The sequence below is a fragment of the Anoplolepis gracilipes genome, chromosome 1 (genome assembly GCF_047496725.1).
Source record: "Anoplolepis gracilipes chromosome 1, ASM4749672v1, whole genome shotgun sequence".
NCBI classification, from domain to species: Eukaryota; Metazoa; Arthropoda; class Insecta; order Hymenoptera; family Formicidae; genus Anoplolepis; species Anoplolepis gracilipes.
Window position 1 is genome coordinate 10,894,155 of NC_132970.1, and position 26,432 is coordinate 10,920,586.

At 30.0% G+C, this 26,432-nt stretch overlaps 1 long non-coding RNA gene across 1 annotated transcript in view; it reads left to right on the forward strand.

Moving 5' to 3' along the window:
* Nucleotides 1–25,040, forward strand: part of LOC140668941 (uncharacterized) — a 68,695-nt gene extending 43,655 nt beyond the window's left edge. The window contains exons 2-3 of the long non-coding RNA XR_012047271.1: nt 1,283–1,394; nt 24,926–25,040. This is a non-coding gene — a long non-coding RNA (uncharacterized lncRNA). The remainder of the gene's footprint in view (nt 1–1,282; nt 1,395–24,925) is intronic.
* Nucleotides 25,041–26,432: the final 1,392 nt, after the last annotated feature.

Genomic DNA, 26,432 nt, shown 5'->3' on the forward strand with positions numbered 1-26,432 from the left:
ACAAACTTTCACGTGAAATTTCATTGAGAATATAAAGTAGCGCTTCATCCGCTCTTTCCGTTCTCCCGCGAGAATATTAATTGAACAGCGAATATGTCACGATGTGAAATGTGATATGCCGGTGACGGCATTATTATTATTTCTAGAATGAGATACACATTCTATAGCTGAAAAACTAACTAAGGTTATTAATTAATTTAATAATAAAGCTTTGACAATATAAAATTATGCATTATAATTACAAAAAAATATCATAAAATTCTCATTAATTCTTGGTACTTTAAAAATCAATTGTTGTCACTCGAAAGGTGATAAATAAATTACTGCAGCGTAAAGTAAGAATAGTTTTGTAAATAAAAATATAGTTGTAAAATAATAAGTCAAAATTATGAAAATGTTGCTTATAAAAGAGATATCTTTTTGTTTGCGACAGAATGTGAGATTATACTTCAATTGTTGAAGTTTCTATTAGTACATGTACATATATGTGTATTATATAATTGCCTTTTTATATCTCTCTGATGATAATAATTTAAATTTCGTTACTTTAGTTCCAACAATTTTGGGGATTGAAATAGGATTGATTATTCAACTTATCGAACAGTTTAATTGTTTGCAACATTGTGGATTCGAAAATGAAATCGGACAAGAAATAGTTCGATTTACGACTAATATTTAATGTGAGCTATTGTTCGATAGTCGAAAGTCCATAAGGTTACGATTAATTTTCTTGAGCCAACAGGGCTAATCGAGATCCGTGCAATTAATTTTGACACGCATTGAATCATATTTGTATCACATAATCATTTGTATGTGTATAAATAATAATTACACTAAATACTTGTATATATATAAAATGCATAGAAAATTATTTGACCACCTCAGATAATCAATCCTATCGTCCATGAATACTTTGAACAATCTGGATTCGAGTTTTCTTTAATAAAAATTAATAAGGATTTAATTGTCTCTTTTTTACTTAAGTGTGTGTTTTTTCATATAAATTAAATTAAATAGAGAATCAAACTTTGTCCTTTAATTATCTTTAATAAAAGTTAATAAGTCGTTCTTTAATTATCTTTAATAGGAGTCAATAAGCGTAATAGAAAGTTAGTTACAAAGATATTTAATGATGAATAAATTTAAAAATTAGAAGAATGACATTGAATCGAGTTTTCGATTTTGAAAAATAAATTGCGCGCGTTGTGCGCAATAACATATGTATATCGCTTGTATTGCATCCTGTTTTCAGAGTGTGATACGTGACTGATCTCTTTTTTAGGTCCGACTACTCTAACGAGATATGCAACAGGAATTACTAGACTGACAAATTGGTTGGTTGGCTGACAGTGGCTACCCGATGTCTCACGATTGCAGAATATTAACGCCTGCAGGTAAATAAGTCGATCTCGAATCGCGATCTGAAATCGCAATGTTCTTCCCTTTACCGCTAGACCATACGACAGCTGCAATTTGAGAGCAATGTGTCGAGATTCGCAGAATAATTTGTCTTGTGATACGATGACATTTTCCTGTTGCATCGAATAAATGAAAGATTGTGTCTCTGAGTCAGTCGTTGGAGTTTTGTCCAATGAAATTTCAAATACATTACATTTTATTACTATATTCATTGTATAATTACGTTTTTCATTATTTTCACTCTCTTTGCTCATTCGTTTTTGTAGATTTAATTTTATTTTAAAAAATGATGAAAAAATATTCATAAAAATTAGATTTCTCTCTAATTTTTCAATTTTTTTTCTTTCTCATAAATTATAAGTTTTAATTAATTCTTCGTTACTATTCTTCACATTTTTTTTAATAATTTGCTTTTATATAATAATTTCAAAATGCTTTTATTGTCTCATATAACAAGCATGCACTTAATTAATCATGCAATATTAGCAGTATAGTATAGTTGCAATAATTAGCATCGTTAATTAACATCGCTCTTTATCAATTTATGATGCATTAACAAACTAACTCGTTACGTGCGAGGTGCATGATAGCAGCTATTGTTCAAGTTACTTCTTTGGATTAGCCTCGTGACGTTCGTGAAAAGAGATGATAGTTAAGGCAAAGGTTGCAAGTTGCTTATACGCCGGGTTAGATTTCAGTGCATTTGCTTTAGCTAAAATTCTGTTAGTCCTGTGCGCGGCGACCTGTTCTCTCGCTTCATTGAAATCCAAGCTAAAACGGGAAACGGAAGCCAGGCCCAGAGCCGCGGTAAGTCTCGGATTAAATCGGGATTATTCCACTTTGTGTAATCAAACGTCCGCCTACATTAAGGAAAATGTTTTTCTTGTATACGCGCCGCTATATTATTTAAGCTCCGCGGTTGTGAGCAAAATTTCTATTATGGGCTTGGATGTAGGTTGCTGTCATATTTATGGTTCGTCGCATGTATAACGTTGATGCGGATTATATTTTTATTAAAATCGTAGTACGTCAAACACGTCGAATCGTACTACGTTATATACAACAGCGAAATAATAAGCATTATAATATATCACATATTACTGCTGTCTAAATGTATATGTACTGTGTAACATAAAAAAATTATTGTGTTTTAGGAAAAATCTGATTCCATTGTGAATTAAATTAAATCATCATAAAGATAAATTATTAATTCTTAGCGCAAGATATATGTCGATTTTACAAATAACGTGTTTTTAACTAAAGCTTGGTAAAATATAGGATATAGAACGTAAGATTTCTTTAATGAAGTAATCGTCCTATTGATCCAAGTTGTTGTTAGTGTGAAATGTAAGAATATTAACATAGAATATATAATAATCTCGCGTGAATCAAAAAAGACAATTATTATTAAGATTATAAAATCGAGCAAACGCGTATCAATCTTTTTCGCGCAACACGTTTAACGTTTTATTCGAAAAAGATAGACAGATGAACAAAGGCTGACCGACGTTTCTCATCCAGAGCGGATCTCGAGAGTACATTTTGGTATCTCATCCCCTTCTCTCGCATCTTCTGTATATCGTATATCCCTCGATATCCCACCTACTACCGATCGATCGTTTCGAGAGAGTAAGGGTAAACCCATTCCCTTCGGTTTCCGAACGCTGCCAAAAGGCTTCTCGTCGCTACTGTTGTTGCTGCTGTTACAACACGTCGCGAGTGATATTTATATATCAAAAGGAGTCCGCCAAAAAATTGACGCGTGGAGAGATCCATTGAGTTTAAAATTGTTCCCTATACCTAGGGCTGCCATCCGTCCGGTTTTCTCCGGATTTGTCCTAGTTTTTCAAGCGTCCGGGGACGTCCGGAGGGATTTTTTAAAGTTGTCCGGATTTCTGGTAATGTTTAATTTTGTTGTTGATTGGTAAATATTAGAATATGTGTTCCTATTATATTAATTAATATGATTGTAATTGTATAACATTTTTTTTATTAAATACCAATAGTTTATTTGTAAAAATTACCAAAGTATATAAAAGTTAATAAACTTCTCTTTGTGTATTTTTAACCCTCAATTTATAATTTTTGTAATTTTTGAAATTTTTTCTATTTAAAAATCTAAATAGAAGATTCCTCTATTTTGATCATTTTAGTAGTTTCAATAACTTTATATTACGAATTATAGGTGTCCGGATTTTAGTCGGAAAAATCCGGGGTTTTAAACCTTTTAGTCCTGGGTTAGTAATATTACAGATGGCAGCCCTACCCATACCAGAATCTTATTTCTATAAACATGATAAAAAGTTGTCGAAAATAAACATTAAATGATGTAGCGAAGACAGCAATAATAGAGAGATATTACTGAAATTAAATTCTATTTCTGCAGCCAAATATAAAAAAAAAAATAAGAGCTTGTCAAGCTTAACATGTACATATATTTGAACTTACTAAAAGTTTCTACTATACTTCTCGAAACAATTATTGATGTTTCGAATTCTATTTTATCTGCTCGCATTATTTATCTATTCGTCTTCTTTATCAATTCACTGTATAAATTGCTCACGCTGGTCTACAAACTTGTTGGTATGAATAATAAATTAGGATTTTCGAGGACTTTGAAGAGAACGCTATTAGAATTCATAGCCTATCTTCTAGTCGATAAATCCCTTCTCTACAATCAGCGTGTCACTTTGCCGTCGAACTCTTGTGGTTTAATGTAAGCTCGATGGGTCCCGACGGGCTTTCACCGTGAAATGAGCCATGAGAAAAGCGGATGAAATACTACAATGTTTTACAAGTGGCCGATCGACAAATTGAAACGTTACAGTAATACGAATTACAAAGGCGATGAAATAACTGTAATGCTCATTGTTTCATACCTTTGTTTTTATATTAGTTTTATATTGCAAAGACTTCTATTTAATTAGTATATACCAGAAAGACTTCCATGCCTCACTAATTAATATATAAAATATATAAAATTAAAATAAATCTAATTTTTATCAATTTTTATAAAGACAAAAAGAAGCCTCTTTTTTTACCTGAAGCTAATGTGAAACAATGATGTAGCGTACATTTACAGCTTTATTTTATTATCTTCACTCATAACATTTTAATTTTTTAATTTATATGAAAATTCTTGTAATTTTATCTGAAAAATACCAAACATGTATAAGATCTGAAGATGCATTTCTCTCTGTTACTCTATGTAATTATTATCTATGCTATTATCTTTTTCCCTCCTTTTTCTACATGTAGTCAACATTTACAATCTGTAATTACAAGTACGAATTGTTGTTTTACTTCAAGGAAATGTTCGTTTTATACAATTAATCAACATTATCTGGTGCACCATCAAAGCTTGAAAAAGGGTTGCTACTATTCTTGGTAGAAACGAGGAAGTCTTAGTTTGCTAATGCAGCTTGTTTCAGGTCAAGTAACTCTGAAAACCTACAATTTACTCGCCAAGAGTCATGTCGTTTCGACACGAGCACGTCGAGAACCTGCAAGGCACTCGCGATATAACGCCTATCGCGAAATTCCCTCGACAAAACGGTTCGCTTGAGAAAACGGGCTACGCAGACACAATTCGCATCCAACGCGACCGACTAATTAGACGATGACTCATTAGGCAACGACACAGTAACAATACTGGCAAGCATCGCACAAAATATAAAAAATTAACCTTGATAGAAATTAGATTTCTACTATTGTACCAATAACGTGAGAAGCGTTAAATAAACAATAGTATAAACATGAAGAATTACGAAATTTAATTTTTTTTATATATAACAAACTCAACTTTGTCGATTTTAATGGTTAGAATGTATAAATTTCAAAGCAATCTTTATATAATCGAGAAAGCATATAAGTGTCACTGATATGTGTGCGTTCAAGTGTGAATATTATTATACATATATTACACTCTGTCATTTATGCCAACAAATTGATGACAGGTATGATTGATGAATGACATTTATGAGGAAAGCAAAGTATATTCTCGCTTACGGCATCAAGATATAAAATGTTTAAAAATATTTCTAAAAAAAGTAAAAAAATATACATATTGATTCTTCGGGTTACTATTGGGCATACTGGGAATAGCTTTCATTGATCCTTGGCCGTATTCATGTAGCTATATCTAGCTACTCTAAGTATCTAAGATAGGAGATCAAGGAAAAAGACTAACTTCTTTCTGCTGCCGACTAAATATCATCGTCCACAAATGCATAAACGTAAGCATTTTAGCTCCTTTGTATCATATGACTCGATCGCAATTTAATTTATGAATACATCGCAGTAGTATTTTTCTATTTTTATTTACTTTTTGCATCTCTAAATTTATTTCACGTATCTCGGTTCAGATAACGTGCCATTGCATATAGATATGCAAAAATACACTCATTTTTCCTTCAAATGTATTTTTTGCATCTACTGATCCAGTTTTAATCATTAGTGTGTTTAAATAAATACCATTCTTTGAGCCAGTATTGTAAATGTATCTTTTCTGACAGCATTCATTCTGATTACATCTAATTATAGATGTAATTTTCATCTTTATCAGAGATCAATGAAAGAGAGAAATTCCTTCCGTTAGTGGCTAATTATTATCGTCGGTCCATGAGCGTAATTTTACGCTTAAGTACGATTATAAAATATTACAATTGTTTGATGATATGCCATATTAATATAATTTTGCTCTAACTAATATAATGTCAAGTCATCGATCATAAAGTATAGATTGAGATTAATATTTTTATAATAATAATATAATATATATATTATGTATTTGTAAAAGGATATTTATAATTTAATTAAACATTTATATTGTATGTATATTTAACATGTACATTTGGAGCAAAACATTTAATATTTAACATTTACATTATTATATATGATTCAATGGATTGGTAATTTGACTTTTTTATATCGGTCAAAACAACATTTTCTGATGTGTTATTACATAGATGGAGGGACTACAAAAATTAGGATAAAATCATCATATGTTAGAATAAATTCTATTACATAGAATTAATAAAATTATTAGCCTTCTTTATTAAATAAAATAAATAAGTAAAATTTTAATTGAAATTTTTTCTTTCTTCTTTTTTATTTATGTGCTTCAATTTACAAACAATATAATATAACGTATATTGAAAGAATCTATCAAAAATTATATTTGATCTCATTTGTTCTAGCTCATTCAGATAAAATAAAATAAAATAAAATAAAAAATTGGTCATTTAACCGATGCGCAACAGTAAAATTGAAGTTACATTGATTTATAACATAAAAACAGACGATCCAAATTTTATAATAGCATCCAAATAATTAATATTTCAAAAATATTTCAAAAATTGTTATTTAACGTATTGAATTTTATAAATGATACATACAATAAAAAGATATAAATAAACTAATTTTATAAATTCTGAAAAGACTATTTCTTATTAGAAGTAGAAATTGTTACAGAATGTAACTTTTATATAAAAGTCTTTTTCTCTAATTCTCTCTTGTTTAAATTAATCGTACAAATAAACCAAATTATACATTATTAATCGGGTAATTCAAGTCTAGTGTGTACGCAATTAATGTACAAATATTAAATTATATGTATGTACTCACTTTACACCACCACAAGATTGCTCCGTTTGCGCCTGACGCTTCTCAGTCTCTTCTTTCTCCTCTTAGGTTGTCAGGATCCTCAGGATCCATTGACTCACACATGCGACACTTTTAACGACACGAGTCGCGAACAAAATATGTTTGACTCTAAACATGATTAGAGACATAACTATTATTTGTAAAGATCGCAATGAAATCATTTATAATTTTAATCTCTGTTATTTCAATTTTTAATGAAATAATGAATGAATAAATCATAAGAAATATATGTACTTTTCCATGAAAAGTTGTCGTTACGATATAGTTATGTATTCTCATTAAAGTTAACTAATTATTCGCAAATGCGTTTAGAAAAGGAATTCGACAGAGCATTCCTCACTGTTCGCCGCGTGAATGATAATAGGACACAGGACTGCGTCATAAACATTAGCGGGCTATACAAGTATATATTCTTAAGATCAATTACTACGTATACTCTTAAGGACGAATACCGCGCCATACACACAGATAATTCCTTGCTGAAATATTTTACGTCTTGTATGTATCATATACAATACGTATGTGGTATATGTGCTATGTTTTTTCAATTTTAGATTAATTACTTATTAAACAATTGATATATGTCATCGAAGTTGTTCGTTAATTGTTTGATTTTGTAATTTGTGTTTTATTGCATGTGTCAATCTGAATGGCTAATTACATTTAGATCATTGAAAAATTAGATGAAAAAATATTGGTTAATAAAATATCAAAATACATTTAAGCAATTATTAAAGAAATAATTGTTACTCATAAAAATCCTACCGATACGATAATTTATAATTTAAATTTTTATTATTTTTATTTTTACTTGAAATAATAAATGAATAAATTGCGAGAAATACATACATATGGATATATGCGGTTTGATAAAGTCGTATCATTGCGATACAATTATGTCGTTTGTGAAAAGTTGATTAATTATTAATTGTAATAATTATAACAAATTTATTTCTCGATACTTGTTGCGATCGCGATAACATACAGATTTTATTTCGAAAAGTAATTCAACAGTACATGAAGCATCTTATACTACTATTTTTCTTCTCGCTCGAGTTGCGACGCGCGAATATTATTAATTAGAAAGGAGAAAAAAAAATAATTTGTTTATTATATATATATATATATAACTTAATATTATTTTACTTATTTATTTTGATATATTTTACAGATGCTATATCTCAATTATTGAAGTTACCTGGTTAAACAGACAAATCTTATTGAATTGTATGAGGACTATACTGTCATACAGAATGCCATTTTATATGGAATTTTAGTTTATATGTAAATCATAAAAGAATAATATGTGAGAGTTAGACTGGGAGAACATGAGCGATTTATTCGCGCTACTAAATCGTCGGTAAATGAAATATATAATAAATATGAAAATAAAATTAATATAATATAATAAAGAAATATAATTGATATATGTATACGAAATATAATAATGAAATATCTTTACGATGTAGTTATGTATTCTTATTAAAGTTAATTAATTATTAATAATAATAATTATAACAAATTGCTCGATACTTGTCGCAAACGCGTTTAGAAAAGGAACTCGACAGAGCATTATTCCTCACTATTCACTGTTCGCCGCGTGAATGATAATAGGACTGCGTCACATAAACATTAGCGGGCTTTACACGTATATATTCTTGAGCTCAAGTACATGAAGCATCTTATACTACTATCTTTCTTCTCGCTCGAGTCGCGTCGCGCGAATATTATTAATTAGAAAGGAGAAAAAAAATAATTTGTTTATTATATATATATATATAACTTAATATTATTTTACTTATTTATTTTGATATATTTTATAGATGCTATATCTCAATTATTGAAGTTACTATGTGTACTCTTAAGGTCGAATACCGCGCCATACACACAGATAATTCCTTGCTGAAATATTTTACGTCTTGCATGTATCATATATGTACATGTTTTTTTCAATTTTAGATTAAGGGGGGAATTCGGTCTAGAGGCCTGATTTTTAGGCTTTTTTTGCAAATTTTTTATAAAGGACGGAGAAGATCAATTAAAATAAAAGTTTTTCCTATTTGTTAACCAACTTTTTAAGTATCTTATAAAATTTTTTTTATGAAAAATTCCAAGAATTAAGCTGCATATAGCAGTTTTTCTAAAAAGAAAGTAGTTGCACGGTGCACACGATTGGGTCCGTTCTGCTTATCAGAAACAAAAAATTCAAAAAGATTCTTAGAATATATGAGTTTGGGTATTGTCCGAAGTAGGATTATCAAAAAATATTAATTTTTTGAAATTCTACAACCCTTTAAAGACGAAAAAAATAGCCGAAAAATTAAGACTTATTTTCAAAGTGACGCCGTTTTGTTATTTTTGCATATTTTTTAAAAATCTTACTTCGGGCGATATCCAAACTCATATATTCTAAGAATCTTTTTGAATTGTTTGTTTCTGATAAGCAGAACGGCCCCAATCGTGTGCACCGTGCAACTACTTTTTTTTTATGGGTTGAAAAGAACTGCTATATGCAGCTTAATTCTTGGAATTTTTTAATAAAACAAATTTTAAAAGATATTTAAAAAGTTGTTTAACAAATAGGAAAAACTTTTATTTTAATTGATCTTATCCGTTCCTTATAAAAAATTTGCAAAAAAAGCCTAAAAATCAGGCCTCTAGACCGAATTCCCCCCTTAATTACTTTATTAAACAATTGATATATGTCATCAAAGTTGTTCGTTAATTGTTTGATTTTGTAATTTGTGTTTTACTGTATGTGTCAATCCGAATGGCAAATTACACATTACAAAAATTAGAGTATGTTTCTCGATCGCGCGATCCGTAAGTGACGCGACTAAATCACTCGTATACTCGCAATCTTATACCACAGATTTGTAAAGAATTAAATAATTGAAAAAACTAGATGTTAAATATAAAAATCAATTATCGATGTACTTAAATATTTTCCATTATATTAAAAAAAATAGCTTTTTCACAAGCTTTTATAATTTATTTCACCACATGTTATATTGACGATTATATCGATTATGTCGATTAGTGAGACAAAGGACAAACTCACTGTAATCGGGTCTAATGGTAACTGTAAACCCATGATAATCGATAGACCGCTACGGCTTTGGCTTTCGAGCCATTACACGCAAGCGATTTGCAATTAGATTCGGTGCGGGATGTAATACGCAATAACGACCAGGACGTGTTCACGTTGTGGGTTTTCTAATTTTCGTATCATGTACTAGAACTTGGTAGAATAATCCCTGCTATTCGCGTCACGCATCATTTAACTTGATTTTTTTGTGAATGAAAAGTGATCCAAATTGAAACAATATTATGTAAAACGAGATTTGTACGATTTTTACATTACTATATATAGGTATTTAGGCAGAAAACTCATCGTGTGTAAATTGCTGGAAAAATGATAAATGGACATAGACAGGTGTTGCATCTAATAATGCAAAATGTCTGAAAATTTTTAACCTTGCGGGATATTTTGCAAAATTGTGCCAACATTTTTTAAATATTAACATTGAATACAAAATTAAAAATAAACTTTTTAATTTTCAAGATTTATGATGTGATAGGTGTATTATTTTTTATATATTTAATGTATATATTTTTAATTTAATATACTTTCAAAATTTTTATATATACAGGATGTTCGGTAATAACTGTATCACCTTTCGTATGCAGGTAGAACGAGTTAAACGGACAAAAAAGTTCTTATCATTTTACGATTTTCGTAATAAGTATTGAGAAATTAATTTTAAAAAATCAACCAATTCGTGCGAGTGTTAGCACGCGGCGAGAAGAGATAGCCCTTTGTAACGCGATCGCTATGACACGAGTTATTACGCACTACCTCGTACACAGCCGTTGTCATTTGTAGATTGTAGAGAGCTCCAAAATTTTGACACGCGTCTAACGACCGCATAATACTGAGCTGTCTCTTCTCGTTGCGTGTTTAGCAATCGTAGAACAATGGGCTGTCTCTTTTCGCCACGCGCTATTAATACTCGTGCGAATTGGTCCATCTTTTTTAATTATTGCAAAAATCATAAAATGGTAAAGGATTTTTCTGTTCTACAATTGCTAGACATGCGACGAGAAGAGACAGCTCACTGTTATACGGTCACTATTATACGATGTTATCGCTAAGCGTGTCAAAATTTTAGGAGTAGTACAAATAGGCAGCAAATACTCAAGCAAATTGATCACTCCTTTTTAATTAATTTTTCAATAATTATTGCAAAATTTGCAAAATGATATAGAATTTATTTGTTCAATTTGATCTGCTCTACCTGTCATTGAGAGGTTTTTTTACGAATTATCAGACATCCTGCATATATAACGTACATATAACGTATTTATAAAAAATTAATAAAATTACGTTATGAAATTGTTATATTTTTTCATATTATTTTTATATATCTTTTATATTATATTACATTATTTTTATATTATTTTTATAATTTTTTAATATAATTAATTAAGAAATATGTATAATTGAAAAAATTTTGATAAATTTTTTTATTGTATGTTACATATTTATTTCAATATACTCAATTTGTTTTATTACATTATGTATTTGTGATAAATTATTTATATAATATAATTTTGTACAATATTTAATTTATATATATATTTATATATATATTTATATACTTCTCTTATGTAAATTAAAATTAAATGAGCAGATTAATAAGATTTTCAATTATATATAAATATGTTTTTAATACTATTAGCTGTGAATTATACAAATTAATTTCATACAAACATATAGTTTTAAGTGTAGTACATTTTGTACATATTTTTATACGTTTTATTTATTTGAATAAATATGAAATACAAGTTATAAAAAGTCCTATTAATTTAAATTTTAATTATACTTTCTTTATACAGGGTGTTTCAAGGTCAAGTGTCCCAACTTAAAATATAAATTTAGGACCTCAAATAGAAGAAAAAAAATTTCTATAGATATGTACGTAAACGCTTTGTTTAAGAGATATTGACACATAAAGTTATAAAGATAAGAATGATAAAATAGGTATAAGAATGGTAATGTTATTGTACGACTAATATAAACTGTTTCCGTAACTGTACATGTTAATATTATAAAAATGATACACAAACACTAGATTGACATATTACGAAGAAAATTTTTCAGCGACATTTCTCAGTTTGTCCAACACTTTCGCAAATTAAACATCACTATGTCTTACGCGGTTATCTTCTATTCAGAAATCGCACAGAATATTCATGAGGACCAGTATTAGCATTTCCATTACAAAAGCAATATACGAACACTTCATATCGGCGTATTCATTATTAGAATAAATGCGAGGCATAATGCTTAGATTGTGAAAACGTCGAATAAACTGAAAAATGTCACTGGAGAAAGTTTCTCAGTGATATGTCGCTATTGTTTGCGTACCGTTTTATAATATTGACGTGTAGTTACGGAAACAAGTTCATATTAGCATTCGTACAATAATTTTATCACTCTTATAAATGTCAATGTTTCTTAAACAAAACGTTTATACGGATATATAGTTCCAGAGGAATATTTTTTCTCGTTTTGAAGTCCTAAATTTATATTTTAAGTTAGGATATTCAATCCTGATACACCCTGTACATAAAATACATCTCATAGATAATGATTTTATATTTTGATAAAAGTAAATGCCTATATATTCGAGTAGGTTGTAAAATTTCGTACAGTCCATGTCGCTGATGTAATCCTGTTATGAATGGCTTAGTCCTTTTTAATTGATAAACCCGATAACTGTTAAGAGCCAATAACCGGATCGCAATATATTGCGAAGGATTAATAATAGTAAAATCGGCTTAAACACATCCAGTTTTTACTACCGAACGTAAAAATTTCCGAACAAAAACAATGGTCAGAAGAGAGAGAAAGAGAGACGTTATTTCGACTAAAGTGCACGCACATCACGCACATACGTATCGCGTTCACGGTGAAGTCATTGCAATACCCCTCAGTTTGTTTATATGAGTATTATTTAATGAAAAGTGGTGTAGTATAGATCAAGGGATAATTACACAGATTAAATACTCGAAACACAGCTGTGATGATACGTTATTCGCTTAATGGTCTTAACGACATTAATTTGGCTCGCATTCGCACGGAAACGTTTTTGATCCCGTTTACTACGCACCTTTACTCACTATGTTACAGTAGCACGTTAATGACGCGCTAATGGAATTACCCGTGCAACAGATTAGCGGCGTTCGCCGTAACGAAAGTATTTTCTCACCGTGGTATTTTTAACAAGCTACTGTTACAGTCATCGCGGCGCGCCGGAAAGTGGTCGCGGAAAACTTTCGATTAGACTCACAATCACGTAATTGTTGGTGGTCGTAAAATGGTTTCGTCAGAAAAACCTGCAAGTCAACGAAGAGAGAAGTGGCCTTTTTTTTCACTCCTCCACAACTGCAACGTTTAACAACTTTTCTCGCGTTCGTTAGCTATCCTATTTAGAGAGTTTCAAGAGTTCTTGAAGTAATATAATCGTTTATTTTTTTCGTGTTTTTTGTCATTATATAAAGTATTATATTTGCTTAGGAGAATAAAATATTTCTCAAATAGAGATAACATAATCGAGAAATAAAAGATTTATCAATTGAATAAGAAAGAATCTACCTATTGATTCTATCTATATCAAAGAAAATATTTTACGTACGTGAAATGTATGTAATTTTTAAAATACTCGCGTGCAATTTATAAAATTTTAATACATGTTGAAACCTTATTAAAATATGTCTTGTGTATACACAGTATGTCTCAAAGTTCCCAGACTGATTTTTTTATTTCGGACAATAAGCAAAGTAGCATGAAGCCTTGTGTTCAAATGCAAGTTTCGTCAGTTCATCGGATTAATAGTCGTTGAGAGAATTGGTCGCTCTTCGACGGTTCAAATGAATGAAGAAGCGCAAACTGTGCGCTTCTTCTTTATCGAGAACTGAACATTTAAATATCAGAAAAGACACCGTTCTATCATTATTAACAAAGGCATGAAGGAAAATTTGCGCCCGCTTCGTCTTATAATTTTAGCCAAACGACGCGGATCACAGTTTCACCCTTCCCCATATTCATCTGATTTGGCTACAGACTTTTAGACTTTTTTTATTTCCCAAGATAAAATTGTGCCTAAAAGGAGAGTTTTTTTTAACGACATAGTACCAGCGATCAAAGAAAATGTAATACGTTAGCTAAAGGCAATTCCGGAAAAGGAGTATTATAAGACTTCCAATCATTGTATGTTCTATTGGATGATCAAGAAGAATGGTGATTATGTAAAAGCTTGATATGAATAAAAGCTATATAAAAGATATATGAATGCGTGGATTTTTTTTAGAATTTTTGTCTGGGAACTTTTGAAACGTATATATCGAAATATTCATCTGTATTAAAATAACATTTACCACGTATAACAACTATTTGTATTGCATATTTAATGAATGTTTTACAAAATAAAGAAATTCCTGAATTGCACATAGGCGTTTAATTTATAAAACAACGTTAACTTGTTGCGAGAACGTACGAATGCATTTGAATGCATTTCCCGAGCACATAATAGCATTATGATAAACGTTACTATTGTACTTGTACGTTTTAAAGCATAAATCACGTCGGAGAGAGAATGGAGTTGCAGGTAGTTATGTTAAATGCATATTTCTTGAACGGGCCACGCATAGAAGGAATGCATAAATTCTCATGGTTTGGCGCGATCTGATTTGTATAACAGTTAGATTTCAATGCATAGATGGATTTTTTACAAAATATGACAAACGATACATTTCAATGAAAGAACAAGTTTTTTTTCTTTTTTCAAATGTTTCTCCATTGATCTTATAAATTTTTTAACAGTTTACGTAGCGATCTTTTTTAAAATAATATTTTCGGCTGTATTTCGCTTCAAAAGCGTATTTTTGTCTCTAATTATTTATTAAAAATTTCTTTTTTAAATTTACATGCATTGAATCAATTGTACATGCTCATAAAAAACCATGTAAGTTTTTCTTTTATTTATTTTTGGTTGCATTTTCACATTTTCAATTCTAGATTGATTTATTTTTTTAGAATACATATATCGTATATATGCATACATATTTATATTATATACATATGTATAAATTTACAAATATACAATACATATCTTTTATCATTTTTATACCAAAAATTAATTTGATTATCATTTATTTACACGTTTGATTTCTGATTCTAAACAATTTGGTAATTCAATCCTAAATTAAAAATTTGTGTGAAAATAATCCATTTAAGATTAAGTAAAAAATGAAATGTTATATCGACTTGTTGAGAACAACATTTTGCAGTTTATTTTATTGTTCGGATAAAAAGAATATTTTTCTTATCCGAAAATATAATCTTAAAGTTTAACTTTATCATCTTGTCATAGCTCACAGTTTAGGTGTATAAGTTGACATCATGAAATAAATACTGCATCTCATCTGAATACAGTACTAGTATGCATAAGAGAAACTTGAATAGAATTCCAAAGCTTTTAACTGTAACTGTTATGTTCCATATGCGCGCTTTGCAAGGATTCCATAAATTTCAGTGGAATTCAAGTCTGTGCAATGGGAAGGCGTATGTAAATTTTCAAATGAATGAAATGGCATGTCACGCATGAGCAGGTGTGTCAGAAATTAAAATTAAGCCAGAGAATTACGATTGTGTCGAGCTGAGACGAGTAGTGTTATGAAATATTCTCATTCTCTGCTAGAAAGTTTCCCCCGAGTCTAACAAAGAAATATTTAATGGGGGCGTGGATGTTTCGTGTAACATACGACTGGAAACTTTAGTACTTTGCTCGTAGATTTACTATCCCGTCGCGACATGTACGGAGCCACCGATGTTCCGCTATTAAATAATCTTGCAAACTCTATTAACTCTATTAACTCGGAGTACGACAGCGACAGAACTAATTGCTACTCGAAGATACGATGCGCGTACCAATTTAGCTGCAATTTTTCTTTTGTTTACGCGACAACTTTGCGTCAGCAACTATTCAACTATTCAAATGCTCGAGAAATAACGCGGCTTCAAAAAAATATATTTCTATCAAAGATTCCGAAATATTTCAAAATTATACTTGAAAATTAAATAAAACATATAATTCTTGGATTATTAGTATATGTTTTATTTAATTTTTATTTATTTTTAATGTGATTGTAGCTACTATTCTACTTTTAGATCAAACTCAATCAAACTGTTTAATAAGTAAAAGTTTTGAGAAAGAACAACGTGGAATAGAAGCTTTACTGTATATTGTGTAAAAAATATATAAAAACGACATTACACCAAAATTACATTTTTTTTATTCATATCGTATATTTTGTCGATTGTATATGTTTTGTATATATATGTTGCTTTGCGTAATTAAAATTTTGAACATAAAAACCTTTGCGAAAGGCAGAACTTTTATATATATAATGCATGTATCTAATAGTGATATACATACATATATATATATATATATATATATATATATATATATTGCGCATGCTGCGGAAGAAGGATGGTGACAGCTGCGAATGATTACTTCAAAACGTGACTCAGGAAAATTAGGGAAATACCGGATTTATACAACTTACGAAAGGACAGCGTGTTCCAACCCTCTAAAATCTCCGTAAAATAGGGAACTTATACTGTTAAACTATCTCACAGCTGCAATTATGAGGGGTAACATTCGTAGATCAAGAAAAAAGAAACGCGGAAAGATCGTTTAAGACAGGAGGGGACCTCGTAATATTATTTATGCCAAATCAGAGAACCTGAATGTGTTCGTCGTGAATTAAAAGAAGCTATTTATAATCCGGTAAAAGGGAGGAAATAATTCGGCACTTGAATAATGCGTTAAACGGGAAACGACTGCTTATGAATGAAGTTGACGCGTAACTATTTATCTTGATGTATGTATGCCTTTAGACATGTAATCAAAAAAAGAGAAGAAAGGAGAAAGAGTTTACGTGTATGTATCGGACGCAGCCCATAATTCTCGGAAACCTTAAGTCGGTATAAGAAAAACTATACCCTATCCATCATCTTTCTCAAGAAATTGATGACTGGATGAAGGAGGGGGAGGCGCCCAGGCATCACTTTATGCAGTTTCCCGCATGATATGCAAAATGCGTCAAGAAAATAATAAATACGAAATTTCAGTTATGTGCGGGAAATCTCCTTATTCATATTTTATTCATTCACAAGATATTCTTCCCAATGTCCTGCGATTGAATATATATTGAATGAAAAACATATTCTTTAGTAATATTTTTTCTAATCTTGCTTGCTTTCCATATAAAATTGTAGGCGAAAAGAAAATCTAATAGTCGCATATTTCAATTTCGGCAAAATGCTTTTGCTTTAGATTCTCAACTATGTCTTGGCCAAATAAAATTGTTCTATTAATCAATCGACGAATAACATAATATTTAAATTCAATACACTGCTTTCTTTCAAATCAGACTATAATATTGGAAAACGCTATGAGCTTGCAGCGAATTGTTGATTGAGATTTTATATTCATCCCTTTCGGCGAGGAAAAGCGGCGTAGTTACTGGTTATGAAGTTGACAATTTAAACTTGAGAGATTCGATTTCCTTCGTTTCGCCAATATGATATCACGTATTGCGAATATTGCGGATCGCGTTTGTACAATTTGCGAATTAATCCGGTAAAATTTGTAATAGCATCACATTCACTTTGCTATTCCAACTGTCTTTATTCACAATTTGCGATACCACTTTTTTCAAATATAAACAGATTATTTCAAAAAGATATCTAAATAAAAAAAAGTTTTCGAGGTAACATATATATAAGAGAGATAAGCTTTATAATATATATATATATATATATATATATATATATATTTATTTATCTTTATTTATATTATTTTAATTACTATTATTTAAAAAATTTTGATTTTATATTAAATATATTATAATAATAAGTATGGAATGCGCAGAACAAACAATGATATAATAACATATATAATAAATTAATTTCTATACATAAGCTACATAATTAGGAATCTTACCCACATATATATATTAAAATATTCGATTATATTTATATAAAAATATGAATTATTATAAACGTAGTATTAAATATTTTAAGATATTTTATAATAAAATCAATATTTATGTATAATATACATGCACAATAGTATAGAATATATTTATGAATGTTATATTACACAAATGATTTAAAGTCATTGTTATCGAATATTTGTATATTCGTAAACGAGTGATTGATTTTACCATTAATAATAAATAATAAATTAATATCATTATAAATTACTCATTTTATGATTGCTGCGCTGTGGATCAATGCGTCTTCCCAGATTTCGTCTTCTCTGTTGTTTATTTATTGCTTATTTATTATAACACGAAAAACATTTACGATTATATTAATCGAGTATATTAATCGTATACATGAATTTTATTTTTTATTACATGAAAACAACGGAATAAAGCTAATGTTCTCTCGATATTCGATTGATAATCGTACTTCCAAATTCACGTTGTGGCAATGTTACCTCTATTATTAATAAATAATATAAATTTAATTTTTAATATTTTATATAATATTATAACATGTAAAATATATAAATTAGAATTAAACATAATTATCTGTGAACTGAACTATTCGATAACACCGCTTGACATGTCACAGATTACGATTTCAAAGTCATTTCCCGTAGATTTTTTTGCCAGTGAATTTGAATCTGGTGAAATCGGTGAAGTTAATGAAATTTTTCTATCACATCTTATCACTATTATAAGTAAGTGAAGCTCGATGTGTTAGAAAATTCGAAAAAAGCTTAAAATGAAGGTTTGATAATATATCTTCGAGAAAGTAAACTTATAATTAATTCGCAATTACCTATCGCGAACGTTGCTTTGTGATGAGGTGCGCGCGCGTTCATGCCTTATCAACTGCTGGCGCTGGTTGAAGGAAATCAGAAATGAGTACTTCAAGGCACATTTCTGACAAAATTTGAAACCTCTTTATCGATAATGACGACATCAGAATTGAGAAACATCACTATACAGGGTATCTCAGTCAGGCTTAAATCAATTTTTTAGTCGATTCACACACATAATGTATATATATAATTTAACCGTGGAAAAGCTGACAGTTGTATTTTTAACATTTTTTTGCAAAGAATTGAAACAATAAGCCTTCGAGCTGGTACGATAGAGCGTATTAAGGAGCTTGTGAACGACGTGGGTAAACGCAGGACTATATATAGTAGTATTCTATTCGCTGTGTCAGTATAGGTGAAAAGCTCGGTGGAGGATTCGTAAAACAACCATAATCCTGGATCTACCCAACGCTTAAGCCAGGGATGTGGGGAAAGACCGCTTCTTTGCCCCGGTGAATGTCGGTGGCTGTTGTCCTGGTATCCCAAAATTGCAATAAGATGGCTAACTGCGGGCCTGTACTAAAAGCACGCCACGTACTTTCATTGTAGAACATGTTAAGAGTAACTAAGTTTGCGAAATTGCGACAGCTTCCAAGTTGGAGTGGAAGATCGCGCATGCATTAGCAAGTACATTAAAAGTCATTTAGTCGTACGATTCTCTATTTCTGTTTATTTAATTAAAAATAATTGCACCAAAGACCAATCTGGTTTTCAAAAATATCAATGAAAGATATAATTCTAATATGGTTTGATGCTTCTTTTATAATAATTAATTTTTTTCTACTAGATTTTACTACTTCAATTCATTTATTTTATGATATTTTAAAATCATTGTGATATATAAACTCTTTCTAGTTGTCATGAAGAAATTGATGAGAAAGGAGATATACTAGACTCAGATTTGCTTGTCGACGGAAATTTTGCTTATTCTGAAAGTTCTGGAATAAATGGCATATAGGTCCTTGGCGACATCCGCAGATAAATAGCTTTGTACTGTATCTCGTCAGTTTTCAGTAGGAAGGATTTGCCAGATCTGAAATGTAATTCCAACTTTCTAGTGAACTAAGAACAAGATAATGACGGGAGATATAAATCTTGGATTTACCATGAGTAGAGGACATTACGGTACTTTATATCTCTAATTTTTCTCATGATCCGTATCCGTAAATCCTTTATTCAAATTATATAATTCAAGTAATCAAGTAATTAATTACGTTATATCACTATATATGGTAATTGCACAACGCTTTGCAAAACGAATGAAGAGAGACGATATAAAATATTAGTGTGTTTAAAATAAAAAAATATAACCTAATAAAAAAAATTATAAAATACGCAAGTATAAAATTTTAAGCTAATAAAAATTTAAATGCGTCGCGTTAACAGAAAATTAATGTAAATATTTTATATGCAATATATATCTGTATAATTTGTATAATCCGTCTAGTTGTTATTCGTATTCTGCATAATGTAATATAGCATGGTAATAATAAAAAAGAGATGGAGAAACATGATAATGACATGCACGCATATATATACATAAATAGAGTACAACTCGACGAGAAATATTTTTACACACACAAAAGGAGTAAAAAAATGCGAAGCGTAAAAATACTGGTGCAAGCTTAGGCTGCTAGATAAACCCATCGAAACGATCAAGGTTTCCACGCTTACGCGCGCTAGATTGTAAACTATGAGTACTATATGATACCTTGCAGAATTTGTAGCGTACGAGAGGAATATCCGGGTCGATAGACAAGCAAAATGTCTCTATATGAGTTTCCAATATTCAAAATTAGCCAAAAGATAATCTTATTAGGCGCGATTTAATAAAGTTTGTAATATATTGTATTTTTTAGTAAGATTTAAATTTAGATTTTCTGAGATATATTGATTTTATTGCTTCTTTTATAATTTTAGACTTTCTATTTGGGACATTTTTAATATATTTGGTTTCCTTTCTATTGTATTGTTTTTTTATTTATTATAAAAATTTTGCATCCTTTGAGAATTTTTAAGTCTCCAAAAATATTCCATTAGATAAGGGCTCAAATAAATATGATTTTGCTTCGAACGATTAAAATTTTCTATTATACCCCGTTGCGGTATTCCACGTTATCCGATAAACCTTAACACGATTAATAAAAATCACGATACTGCGAAGGCGGGCAAAACTTTACTAAACTTGAGCCGAAGTCGATTCTGCTTGGCAATCGTGATCGATAAACTTACATTGCACAATAGTTGGATTTATCCTAGCATTTATTTTTTAATAAATATTTATAATTGTATGAAAAAATATATACACAATACGTTTTATTTTTTTGATGAGGAAAAATGGACTATGAAAAGTAATTGCGATAATTTCTGATTATTCGTTCTTTTTAAATTAAAAGATTCTAATTAGTACGCAATTTAAATGTACAATATATTCTTTTACCATAGAATTTATAACAAAAATAAAATATTTAAAAATAACATATTATAAATTTTTTATGTAGTACCTACTAATGTATTTCCTTATATTTCATTTTTTCACATAAATGTTTTTAGTAGGCAGCATTCATTAATGTACGTTAAAATTCAAATGTTCCAGCGTTTTTAATAAATTATCATGTTAAAAACGAAAAAGAGGATAATGTCTAATTTTTCAATGTCATGTCATAAAAAATGTATAATTTCTCTGTATTTGAAAATATTTTTGCTCAATAATAAAATTTCATTATGTTTCATATATATATAAAGGGAAACTTGTTATAAACTCATATAAGCCAAGATAAAATGAGAAACATCATACATGTATAACAACGTATGTATTAAACATTACCTCTGAGTACGGAACGGGAGTGATTTTAATTAGTTTCCGGTTTCTCTTTCAAGATAAGACCACGTTAATAGAATAATATTCATAATAGTCGCCGTATTATAAGCAATATCGAACCAGGGAAATATCCCATCGTAGGGGAAAGGCGTTCTTGCTGGTGCATATAAAGCGCAGAAAATGAGGGATAGAGAAGGTTGAATAGGGTCGGAAGAGCAGCAGCAAGAGAGGAAAATCGGAAGGCGTAAATTGAAATCGAGGCCAATCAGGTTTTCTGTCGATCTAGCTCGTTACACTCATCATAATCGTTAACGTCACGGGGATTAAGACATCTAAAGCTACGCCGATTCGATTCGACGAAGGTTCCGAAAATTTCTCTGTTTAATTCCGACTTTTCACCTCTTTTTTAAATTAGACTATCGTAAAGGTGGCACGCAAAGTAGGCGCACGATATAAGGTCCCGATTAGAAACTCATTTCCTGAGTTATTTTTACCCTTCGTATCACACAAAATCCCTTCATCGTTAAACGCTGGTACATTGCACGATATCGTACGTTTTACAGGATGGTCATCATTGAATGACTTTTTAACCATTATTTCTGCGGTTAATTTGTAAACAAGTTCTCTTTAACAAAAATATCAAGAGAAGTCTTCATTTTTATTGCTCTTTTTAAATTTTATTAACAAAGCACACTTTAGATTATAATTGTAAGGAATATAATTTTTTCATATATTCTCTTCTCCTTGAAACTCAATTTGGAAAAAGTCGTTATTTTTAATTAATTAATTGAAAATTATATAGAGATAGATAGTTCAACATTTTTGAGAAAAAAAACTATTTTAAATTAGTCACTCTCTAGAAAAGTAGAATGGTAATTGTGGGTCATCCTGTACATATATCCATGCTTGACTATAGCTCTACTTGGAACAGCAAGCTTTTAGGACTTCTTTAGTCACTAAATATAATATTTTTTTGTTAGGTATTTTTCTCAGCAGGTACTTTCTTATCGAGATATTACGCATTAACCTGAATATAGAAGCGCTCGTAAACATTCTAGTTTTTCCATACTGATAATTTTATGTACGAAATTTTACAGAGTTTTTATTACACATTGTATTATTTAATAAAACTATTGATAGTATCTGCAATATTTAAAAGTAATTATATATATATATATATATATATATATATATATATATATATATATATATATTTAATATTTTTAATATTTTTAGATAATTTTTAAATTTCTAATAATTTTATTTGTTATATTAACAAAGAAATAATATAAAGTATAACTAAGAAATAATGAGCAAAAAATTACTTTTATTAAATAAATTGTGTTTATACATAAGACGCATTGCATCTATGACTCGGGCATTTGTACCTCATAAGATAAAAAATAAAAGATTTGTTTTTTTACGTGAATTAGAAAAATTGCAAAAGGATTATATTCAGAGATATTCATGAAAATATTTTTTTTATTTTCTTGATTTTAATTTAGTTGGCCGTAGAAATAAATGGCGAGATAGTTCATTTGAATAGATGATTGGTAATGGGAATTTGCAATTTGGTATTTGTGATCGATTACGTCATCAAGATAATTTAGGAGAATCCGTTTGGATAGGTCATCCATCAAGCGGCCTCGGATCTCTAACTGCGAGGAATTCAATTTTCAATTCGCACGAGTCTTTCTGTATGCGGTACGTTAAGTAAACGTTAAGTGATAAATACCTGATTCAAAATTAATTACCGGACTAATTTTATTAAACAATTGAAATGCTCAGTATGGGACATTTATCATCGTGCAATAAAATAGCGTATTGTCGCGAGTGTAACATTTATCATTTTTGATCCTCGTTACCAAATTCAGTTATTCTCTCTTTTCTGCTTTTAATACTTTTTCTCTGTAGAAATCCTTCTCGGTTAAAACATGAAAATTGGGCGAGTTGCTCAATAAAGACTGTTAAGACGACGGTAAGAACTTTATTCGGAGTTAGAAGCTGACAAGCTTTTACGAGGGCTAAATTGAAAGACGTCGGTCTTAAAAAAAAAGCCTGCGATCGATGTATCTGTCACATGTAATTTTCGCGAAATTAAATTCGTCATTTTGTTAACGATCCTTCAACTTTAATCGAATAATAAGACCAAGTTATCGTTTTGGCGATTCACCGCGCGAAACATCACTCAGCTTGATTGGAAGACGAACAGAAAATGCTATGCGAGAAAGGAATTACTTTAGAAAAGAACAATAATGTCAAAATGGAGTCGTCAAAAGTGAATAATTCTATTTGCAAATTTAATGTCACCTGCTGTCACGCTATTTTCGACGTAAAATCTTGCTGTGGCCTTTCAAATTATCACAATGGTTAAACTTTGTTATAGCTTTTGAATTATTCTTGTGTATTATGTACACTAATTAAAGAGCTTCTTTATCATTGTATCTCTGATAAAATGACAATTCAATATTAACAAAAATATCACGCTTATCACAACAAAATATATTTTGAAGAATTTTTTGGATAAAATGAGATTTCAATCAATTAATTAATTTGTTATTTTATTTAAATATAATTTATATTTGTATACACAATTACTTACATACGTAATACAAATTACTATTATCTTTTAAATCATAGTTACATTCTTAGAAAACGCTTATGATTTGTTGCAACATATGATTGCATTGCTGCATGTTTGTGAATGCTTTTTATTAATTTTCAATCTATCTGTTATTGTTTTCCAATCAACACAAGTATCATTCAATTTACATGTTAAAATCTGTCCTACATTGTGATAATATTTGGAACGTACATACTGATAAATGTTTCATCGTTATATACATATATTTGTAAGTGCGATCGATTTTAAAGCAACGAAAAGATACGTGTAATAGCCTGAAATTTGGAAATGTCCTTTCAATTCTCTGACATTTTCGTTTCTCGTCCACCGTATTCTGTGTTAACCTACAAATATAATACAGCTAATATAAAATATCGAGTTGAATGCATATTGTATTTTGAAACTCAATATATGTATATTGCATTATAGCTTCCAGCTGGTTTCTGCACCGTATATCGCGATATTTATCAAGAACTTCGTCCGACTGGAAACGATCGTGCAACGATTTTATGCATCGAATTTAATGGAATCAAATAAATGTCGATTCTTAATGCTCCATGCGCGTACCTTCGAATCTGTCATGCGTTTCGCTCCAGTATCGAAGTTTTCCTGTATTTTCATGTAAAGTAAATGGCAGAAACGGAGATGCGGATATAAAAACGAGAAGAGAACGAGGAAACGCGATGCGAAACTTTCGCGAAGTATTGAGAGAAGTTTCATCGCGAAAATTCGCAAATCCAACTCGCGCTTATTCGCGTTATTCGCAGCTTGCTATCTGACGAACGCATTCGCGACGAACGACAACTCTTTTTTTTTTTTTTTTTTTAAATCGTTGCTATCGGTGATCGACAAAATTGGAAAGAAGATCAAAACGGCTCTACTGTGGTCGACTGACAAAATGTATGACGCAAAAAAAAGAGTAACAATGCGGTCAGAATCGGCTTAACGCCAGTTCACGGTGCCGCAGTAGTGGCATTATTCTCTGATTTCTTCGTGAAAACAATTTTGCACCTGCGATATGACGGTGATCGATCATCGCTACCGCCTCAAAATATAGTTGGAATTTGTCGGGGTACTTAACGTCGTTTTGTTTACTGAGTGAATTTTTATCAACGAATCGTCGCCTCGCGAAACTCGAGAAGCATTAATGCAGAAATTAAGTGACGTATCCGCAAAATAATACGTGATAGACGTATTAAAACTCTCGTGATATGTTTATTTATGATCTGAATAAAAATATACCGTTTATTCGAATTACAATTATCATCGTACTTCATAACGTTCGCTTGGAGACCAAGGTTTTTTTTATCACTTTTCCAGATTTATAGCGATGTCACGCAAACGAGCGTAACACGCTCAACCCGTAAAATCTTTTTTCTTGATGCATTCTAATGGCTTATTAACAGAATACTTTCAACAAGATATATAATAGTATGAACAATGTTTTATAGTATGCTATATATTTTATTAGTCCTGCCCTTATCTTTAGTATTTTTATACTATAACCAAAGATTAATCAAGTTTAATTTTTGATATAAAATATGTCTGCGTTGATAACTAAAGTTCGGATTATTATTTTATTGCATTGAAGCAGTAAAATAATTTTTATGTGACATTTAGTAAAAAATAAGAATTTGTTATCTAATATAGATACATTGCTGAAACTTTATTCATTAAATAGTTTATTTTTAATTAATTGCGTTTTAAAAATTATTGATATTTCGACACTGAAAAAATATTCTGTCGCTTTTCAGTATCGATAATCGAAATATTTTCAATATCTTGCGAATGTAAACCATTTATTATCAAAATATGTTCGTCTTATCATACAATATACCTTCTAACAATAAGTTATATATATGTATATTCATAAGTTTCTATATTACAAATGGTAGTCTATGTTATCATCTTTAAAAGTCTCGTGTATCTTAGAGTG